We start from the raw sequence: 9,235 nt of genomic DNA, 5'->3' as shown, positions 1-9,235 counted from the left end.
CATGCATTTTAGAAGCTTGGTGTGAGTTCAATCAAAATTTTCTTTTTGGGATATTTGGGTCTAAAAAGTAAGAGCACATCCAAAGATTTCTTAGAGAACTATTTTAATCAATCAAAAAAAGGAAGATGATCTTAACGATAAAGTGGAATACTATATTTGTGTCTACAAATTCCAAGTGTAGAAGTAGCTTACATGTTTTATTTCTCAAAATGAATAACTGGACATTGGAGAAAACAATTTGTTTCACGAGACACTACTAGACCTCCTGATGGGCGGGGGACTAGAGGCGGACTTTTCAGGTTGAAGGTTCATTGCGATAGCACCTTAGCACATGCATCGGGGTCGGGCCATCAGGTGTACTGGTATGTGATACGTCTCCAACGTATCTATAATTTTTTTATTGTTCCATGCTAGATGGCTTCTTCTATCTCTTTGATCTTCAATACAACGTTCTCCTCGATGTTCTCAGAGTTCTATCCGTTGTAATCTTCATTTGCGGTGCGTTTGTTGAGATCCAATGAATTATGGATTTATGATCAGATTATCTATGAATATTATTTGAGTCTTCTCTGAACTCTTTCATGCATAATTAAGATATCTTTGTATTTCTCGTTGAACTATTGGTTTGGATTGGCCAACTAGATTGGGTTTTCTTGCAATGGGGGAGGTGCTTAGTTTTGGGTTCAATGTTGCGGTGTCCTCATGATACGTCTCCAAAGTATCTATAATTTTTTATTGTTCCATGCTATTATACTATCATTCTTGGCTATTTTACAAGCATTTGGCAATCATTTTATACCATTTTTGGCACTAACCTATTGACATAGTGCCAAGTAACAGTTGCTGTTTTTGCATCTTTTTTACATCATAGGAAATCAATATCAAACGGAGTCCAAAAACCGCGAAACTTTTTGGAGAATTTTTTATGGATTAGAACACCCAGGATAGGCCAGAGCAACACTTGGGGGGTGCCCCGAGGGGGCACAACCCACCAGCGCGCGCCTGGGCCCCTAGGCGCACCCAAGTGGGTTGTGCCCACGTCGGTGACCTCCCGCACCCCCTCTTTGCCCTATAAATTCACAAATATTCCAAAACCCTCAGGGGTAGCCCTAGATCGGAAGTTCCACGTCTGTAAGCCCTTGTAGCCACCAAAAACCAACCAGGAGCCTGTTCCGACACCCTTCCCGAGGGGGGAATCATCACCGGTGGCCATCTTCAACATCCCGGCGGCCACCATGATGAGGAGGGAGTTGTCCACCCTTGGAGCTTAGGGTTTGCACCGGTAGATATGTGTTTAATTTCTCTCTTGTGTTCTTGAGATGTCACGATCTTGATGTATCGCGGGCTTTGTTAATATAGTCGGATCATATGGTGTTTTCCCCTCTCTATCTTGTTGTGATGAATTGAGTTTTTCCCTTTGAGAATTCGTTGTTATCAGATTGAATACTTTTATGTATTTGAGAACACATGATATATGTCTTGCAATTGAATACTTGTGGTGACAATGGGGTATCATATTGATTCACTTAATATATGTTTTGGCACTCAAATCGCGGATTCCCGAGGTGACATTAGGGTAATCTATGCATAGGGGTTGATGCACGTTCTTGTCTTTGTTTTTCTGGTAGAAATATTGGGGCACTCTTTGAAGTTCTTTGTGTTGGATTGAGTATTATGAATATGAATTTGCTTTGGTGTTATTTTAGTACAAAGTCTAGGATAGATCCAATGGAAATAATAGCTTTATGTTATTTTAGTACGAACTCTTGAATAGATCGAATGGAAGGAATAGCTTTGAGGTTGTTTCATACCCTAAGAACAATTTATTCTTATGTTCTCCACTAGATAGGAACTTTGGATTGATTCTTCATCGCACTTTGTGGGATGGTTATATGATCCATTTGTATTAGAACTGTTGAGAGATTGCACTAGCGAAAGTACAGAACCTAGGCCTTGTTTCTAAGCATTGCAATACCGTTTCTGCTCACTTTTATCGATTGCTACCTTGCTGTTTTTATTTATTCAGATTATAAAAATATATTTCTACCATCAATATTACACTTTTATCTCCATCTCTTTGCCGAACTAGTGCACCTATACAATTTGCCATTGTATTGGGTGTGTTGGGGACACACGAGATTTATTGCATTTGGTTGCAGGGTTGTTCAAGAGAGACCATCTTCATCCTACACCTCCCACGGATTGGTAAACCTTAGGTCATCCACTTAAGGGAAAATTGCTACTGTCCTACAAAACTCTGCGCATGGAGACCCAACACAAGAATAAAGTTGCGTAGTAGACATCACCTCACCTAGTGACAGAAGAGGTAGCGAGGCACGTATTGTATTGTTGCTGAGCGAGTCCTGGATTAGGGGGTCTCCGGACAGCCGGACTATCTCCATTAGCCGGACTGTTAGACTATGAAGATACAAGATTGAAGATTTCGTCTCGTGTCCAGATGGGACTCTACTTGGCGTGGAAGGCAAGCTAGGCAATACATATATGGATATCTCCTCCTTTGTAACCGACCTTGTGTAACCCTAACCCTCTCCGGTGTCTATATAAACCGAAGGGTTTTAGTCCGTAGGACAACAACCACAACATACAATCATATCATAGGCTAGCTTCTAGGGTTTAGCCTCTCTGATCTCATGGTAGATCTACTTTTGTACGACCCATATCATCAATATTAATCAAGCAGGACATAGGGTTTTACCTCCATCAAGAGGGCCCGAACCTGGGTAAAACATCGTGTCCCCTGCCTCCTGTTACCATCAGGCCTAGACGCACGGTTCGGGACCCCCTACCCGAGATCCGCCGGTTTTGATACCGACATTGGTGCTTTCATTGAGAGTTCCTCTGTGTCGTCGCCGTTAGGCTCGATGACTCCTACTATCATCGATAGCGATGCGGTCCAGGGTGAGACTTTTCTCCCCGGATAGATCTTCATATTCGGCGGCTTTGCACTACGGGCTAATTCGCTTGGCCATCTAGAGCAGATTGAAAGCTGCGCCCCTGGCCATCGGGTCAGATTTGGAAGTTTGAACTACACGGCCGACATCCGTGGAGACTTGGCCTTCGACGGATTTGAGCCATAGTCGGGCGCGCCGCACTATCACGATGGGTATGACCTAGCTCTGCCGCCAAACAGTGCCCCAGATGCCGTGCCTGCATCAGCTCCGACCCCTAGTTCGGAGCCAACTGCGCCAATCGAGGACGGGTGGTTAGACACCGCCTCAGGGGCTGCAGTCTCAACGGTGATCGAGCTGAACACCAGCATAATCCTCTACGCAGCCCATGACTCCAAGGCGCCGGACTCTTTTTCTGACTCCGAACCACCCGCGCCCCTGCCAATCAAATCTGATTGGGCGCCGATCTTGGAATTCACCGCCGCGGATATCTTTCAGCACTTGCCCTTCGGCAACATTCTGAAATCTCTAAGGTCTCTCTATTTGTCAGGAGAGCCCTGGCCGGATCATGGCCAATGGGATTGGGATGCGAACGATAGAGAAATCCGACGCCCAACCACCACCCACTTAATAGCCACTGTCGATGACTCAACCGACATGCTCCACTTGGACTCCGAAGACATCGACGGTATGGACGACGATGCGGGAGACAAAGAGGAACCATCGCCCATAGGGCATTGGACGTCAACTTCATCATATGACGTATACATGGTGGACACACCAAAAGAAGACGACTACGAGGAACGGAAGGACTCACCAAAGGCTTTTTCCCCCAAAGAGCAGTCAAAGCAACGACGCAAGCGCCTCCCCAAATCCTGCCTCAGCAGAAATAACGATCATACAGACCCAGCGTTGCAGCAGGGCAAACAATCACCGGACCACGGCAATACGGGGAATCAAACCGAACAAACCAATCCTATTAAAGATAAGAGTCCGGACGACATAACACCGGACAGGCACCCGGAGCAAAGGCTCAAGGCTGCACAGGACACACTCCAAATCAGATGGAGTAAAGTACTCAATACAACAGTGAAGTACGGCGACAAACGCCCCACCAAGAGCTACCCAAAGCGGAAGTTGCTCCCTGAATTCGACGAGGAGGCCTCAGACACCCCAAAACCAAAAATCAAAACAGCCACCTAGCCGGATAGACGACCTCACGGCCAACATAGAGCGGCAAAGAATGCCAATCACAAGGCAGTACGCGATCCACGCGAGGGCTCGCACCAAAAAGATGGCGCAACCAGATCCATCTATGGACCACGCAAGCGAGCCTCAGCATATAATGTAACACAACAAACATCCGAACAACGCGGTACACCCAGATACAGGGTCTCCGCACACCCCATATGTTTCACCGATGAGGTGCTGGACCATGAATTTCTAGAGGGATTCAAACCCGTAACACATAGAGGCATACGACGGAACAACAGACCCTGGGGCCTGATTGAGGACTATATCCTCCATATCCATATGGCTCGAGGAGATGATCTCCACGCCATCAAGTACTTACCCCTCAAGCTCAAAGGGCCAGCTCATCACTGGCTTAAAGGCCTCCCTGAAAACTCCATTGGAAGCTGGGAAGAGCTCAAAGACGCTTTTCGGGCAAATTTTCAAGGAACTTATGTCCGGCCTCCGGACGCGGACAATTTGAGTCATATAACTCAACAGCCCGGAGAGTCAGCCCGAAAACTTTGGAACAGGTTTCTTACTAAAAAGAACCAAATTGTCGATTGTCCGGACGCCGAAGCCTTGGCAGCTTTTAAGCATAGCGTCCGCGGCGAATGGCTTGCCAGACACCTCGGCCAAGAAAAACCGAGAACAATGGCAGCACTAACAAGCCTCATGACCCGCTTTTTGCATGGGTGAGGACAGCTGGCTAGCTAGATGCAGCACCAGCGACCCCAGTACGTCTGAAGTTAAAGATGGAAACGGGAAATCACTGCGCAATTGCAATAACAAACGCCGGAATAAAGAAGACATCACGAAGAGCACGGCAAGCTCTTGGCCAGGTCAGCAAAAGCCGCCCTCTAAAGGCGCCAGAGACGAACTGTCCAGCCTAAACAAAATTCTGGATCAAATATGTCAGATCCATAGCACCCCTGGTAAACCTGCTAATCATACCCATAGAGAATGTTGGGTCTTCAAGCAGTCTGGCAAGCTCAACGCTGTACACAAGGGGGAGGAGACACCAAGCGAAGACGAGGATGAGCCTCTCAAGCAAGACACTGGGGAACAAAAGAAATTTCCCCCATAAGTCAAAACAGTAAACGTGTTACACGTGATCAAGGGAAGAAACAAAACGGCACTCCCAGCAAAATATGGCCAAGGGCCTATCACCACGGAGTCCAGCCACTGGTCGTCTCAACCGATCACTTTCAACCATCGTGATTACTCAGCAACTATCCGGCGGGCAGGATGGGCTGCCCTGGTATTAGACCCAATAAATGATGGATACCACTTCACACGAGTACTGATGGACGGTGGCAGCAGTCTAAACATGATATATCAGGATACAATCCGCGAAATGGGGATAGACCCAACAGAAATTTGCCATAGCAATACTACCTTTAAAGGAGTAATGCCAGGCCCAGGGGCTAGTTGCACGGGCTCCCTGCTACTAAAAGTTATATTCGGCTTCCCGGATAACTTCCATAGCAAACATTTAACCTTCCACATCGCTCCGTCCCAAAGTGGCTACCAAGCACTACTCGGATGCGATGCATTCGCTCGCTTTAATGCAATACCGCACTATGCTTCCCTCACACTCAAGATGCCCGGTCCACGTGACATCATTATAGTAAATGGAAGTATTGAGTGATCTTTGCACGCCGAACAGAGTGCGGCTGCCTTGGCAGCCGCACACAAAAAACGGCTTCACCAACTAAAGCATTTAACAGGCCGTCAAGACCTCGGACACTGTTAGTTGAGTCCGGCGCCGCTATATGTAATTTATAACGGATCAATGGTCACACCCCTATTACAAATACAAGGGGCAAAATGCGCGCAGACAAGTGGCAATTTTTACTCATCTTGAATCATATATGGTTTCTTTCAAAACTATCTTTACACATGATAACTTTTTCACCTAAGTTCCTCTCTTTTACAGATGATCATCACGCTACACCTGTCCAGGATACGGCACAACGGAGACACAGGCACAGACGTGCAGCAGGGACCCGCCTCAAGGATTCTTTTTAGATTAAGACCCTGCGTAAACCTTTTTTACTGTCTCTTGTTGATACATATCCACCGAATTCTCAGCACAGTTGAGAAGGATGCTGACGTCTTGGCATGTGGCCACGTCAGAATAATGCACGTACCTGGACACAAGGGGCTTCTTATGAAGGGCACTATTCAGGCCCGGTTTATACCATAAAGACCGAATACCTTAGGGAGTGTTCGGCGTCGCGAGTTTGGCCCTATATGCATCAGCTCCGAATCATTGTCTTTGGTCAAATGTTGGGTTTTCCCGGCTCCTGTGTTTTGGTGCCTTACGTTCTACTTTACCAGCTAAGGTAGCACTAGGAGAACTACTGCGATTGTGCCCTAGTTCATCCGGTTGAGCACCTCAGTAGAGAAAGCCGAAAACTGCTTGTCATGATATAACGTGAGACTGGTCAACCACTCGATGACCTATAGGGATGTTAGAATTCCTCCGCCTTAACGAAGGACCGTTTCCCGGCCAGGCTTGTACGCACCTCGAGATCGGGGGAATGCGGAGCCACCAGGGGCTATCTAGTAGCCCCACTGTCAAACTCCTATGGCCAAGTGAAAGTGTTAAAGCATTATAGTCTGGTTGCCTCATTCGCTACGCTATCACCTCCTTAATAGGACCAAGACATTGGGTTAAGTGTGAACACGCGTTTTTTTGCGAACACCTCTGCATTATATGCGTGGGGGCCGAAGCCGACGACTGCAATCTTTCGGGTTATACACATGTATACATAAACGGCCGCACAGGAGGCATCATATTACTTTCGGGCAAAAGTATAAACACAGCCTTATAAAATTTCATAAATACATTGTTTTCACAATGGGAATACAGGTCACTCAAACATAATATTTTTCGAGCACTGGGCCTCAATCAAACGAGAACCCTTGAGAACCTCCTCGAAATAGTGCTCGACAGCTACTCGGCCTACGGCCGAACCCTGCGCCGCAACAGTGGTAGCATCCATCTCCGCCCAGTATGCTTTAACATGGGCAAGGGCCATCTGCGAAACTTCTATGCACGCGGACCTCTTCATCGCATCAATGCGTGGCACCGTGCCAAGGACCTGCTATACTAAGCTAAAAATAGCTATTCGGCTTCGGCCTTTTAGGCCATAGCTGATCGACGACAGACCTCATGACGAGTCCGGACAACCTATTTAGTTCGGCCCATTTGGCTACCTGATCAGTCAAAGGAAGCAGACGCTCTGGAACGTTGAATTGCGATCAGAACAACTTGTCCACCCCATGATCTGCTTGACCTTGGAAGTATTTGGCCGCATCGGCAGTGCTCGCCGCCAAGTCCATATATGCATTTTCCGAACTCCACAGCCGATCCAGAGGGGCATACCGTGGATCTCCGAACTTCCTCCATAGCATGAAGGGCTTCCCAGCCGCAATGTCCCCAGCCTCCCGCAGCTCCTCCTTCTTCGCTCTCATAGCAGAGCGGGTGTCTTTGTCCGCCATCTTGGCCTTCTCAAGGTCCGTTGCCTTCGCTCGGTTTTCTTTTTCAAGAAGCCGGCAACGGTCGGCAGTGTCTTTTAATTCTACGGCCATCTTGGCCATCTTCTCTTTGCTCTCTCCATGTGCGGCCTTCTCGGCTTTCAATTCTTCGGCCGCCTTCAAAGCAGCCGCATTTCTAGTCCTCGCTTGTTCCTTGGCTCGGGTAAGTTCTGCCCGCAAGGCTTCCACAGTGGCAGCTCCATCTACAGTCACAACATATTAAAGATACTGGCATCATGATGCTCTTACTATGTGGCGTTCACCAAGTAATAACACTTACCCTGTGCCTCGTCAAGCCTCCTGTTAACAAGCTCAATGTCGGCGTCTGCTGCATCCAGTTGCCGTTTTAATTTGGCAAACTCACTAGTCCGGCTAGCCACCGGACCTTCCAACACCTGCACATAGGGGCAGTCTGGTTATTACCTGGGAATATGATCCTCTGTTCGCCGCCATTCTCGACGACAACCAGGGTCTCAGGGGCCACCATCAACAGGGGACACCTAACATGTGCAGTACTATCATATATTATCTCACGTACCTCAAAGCCTGTCAGTAGACTCATAAAAGCTTTATGTAATCCGCTTTCGGTGGACGAGATTCTCTCCATCACCGTACCCATCAGCATACGGTGTTCTTCTGAGATGGCCGCTCACCCCACCAACTCCCTCAGAACGTCCGACCGCACACTAGACGGTGCCAGACTCTTTTGTCTGCTCTCTTCAGGAGCCGGACGCTGGGGACTTCGGGGGTGTATGGGATTATCTTCTGGCCTCAACGGATCCGGAGAGGCCCTCCGTGACGACACTTCGGGGTCGCCCGCTTCTTGAGCGGAGGAGTCCGGGGGAGGCATTTCGCTCTCCATCATCTCTAGAAGAAGATCCCCCGAAGACGTGCTCAGCTGAGAGGGGCTAACGCCCGAACTACAAGATATATGCGGTGGTTATTTTCTCAGAAGAAAAAGATAGCATACCTTGACTATTTAAAGTAGTTTGGATCACTTATGACTCGTTGGAGGGTTGATCCCCCCGCGGACCCTGTGCGGCAAAAGCACCCCCCGAGGTTGGAACCTCTGTGGGAGACTTCTTCTCCCGTTTGGAGGCTTCGGCTTCCGGATCCTCGGAAGCAGTCCTTTTCCTCCCCCGGTTGTCCTCCTTCGTGGGGACGCTCGTTCCCTCGGTTGGAACAGGCAACGATGGGGGCCCGTGTCTGCCCGTATTATCCCCCCCCCCCGCGGTATCTTCCTTCGAGGGCTCCGAGCAAGGTGCGACCTCGAGCATCTTTTCCAATACCGGATTTTCTAAACCCTCAAGGAGGGGGGCCAAACACCGAATCATCTTCCCCTTTGTTAGCCAGTCCTGGTCAAAAGGCAAACTCTCAGAAATAACTCCGTAATGAATAAAAGATGGTGTGTTCAGCCAGAGGGTTTCTTACTTATTCGGCGGCGCCGTTACTGCTCAGGCCCACGTCCTCGGTAATATTCGTACACTCCACTTGAGGTCCGAAGAAAGACTTATACATCTCCTCATGCGTCAGGCCGAGGAAATTTTGAA

Source organism: Triticum aestivum, chromosome 7A (assembly GCF_018294505.1).
Source record: "Triticum aestivum cultivar Chinese Spring chromosome 7A, IWGSC CS RefSeq v2.1, whole genome shotgun sequence".
NCBI lineage: Eukaryota > Viridiplantae > Streptophyta > Magnoliopsida > Poales > Poaceae > Triticum > Triticum aestivum.
Note: the sequence above shows the minus strand (reverse complement) of the source record.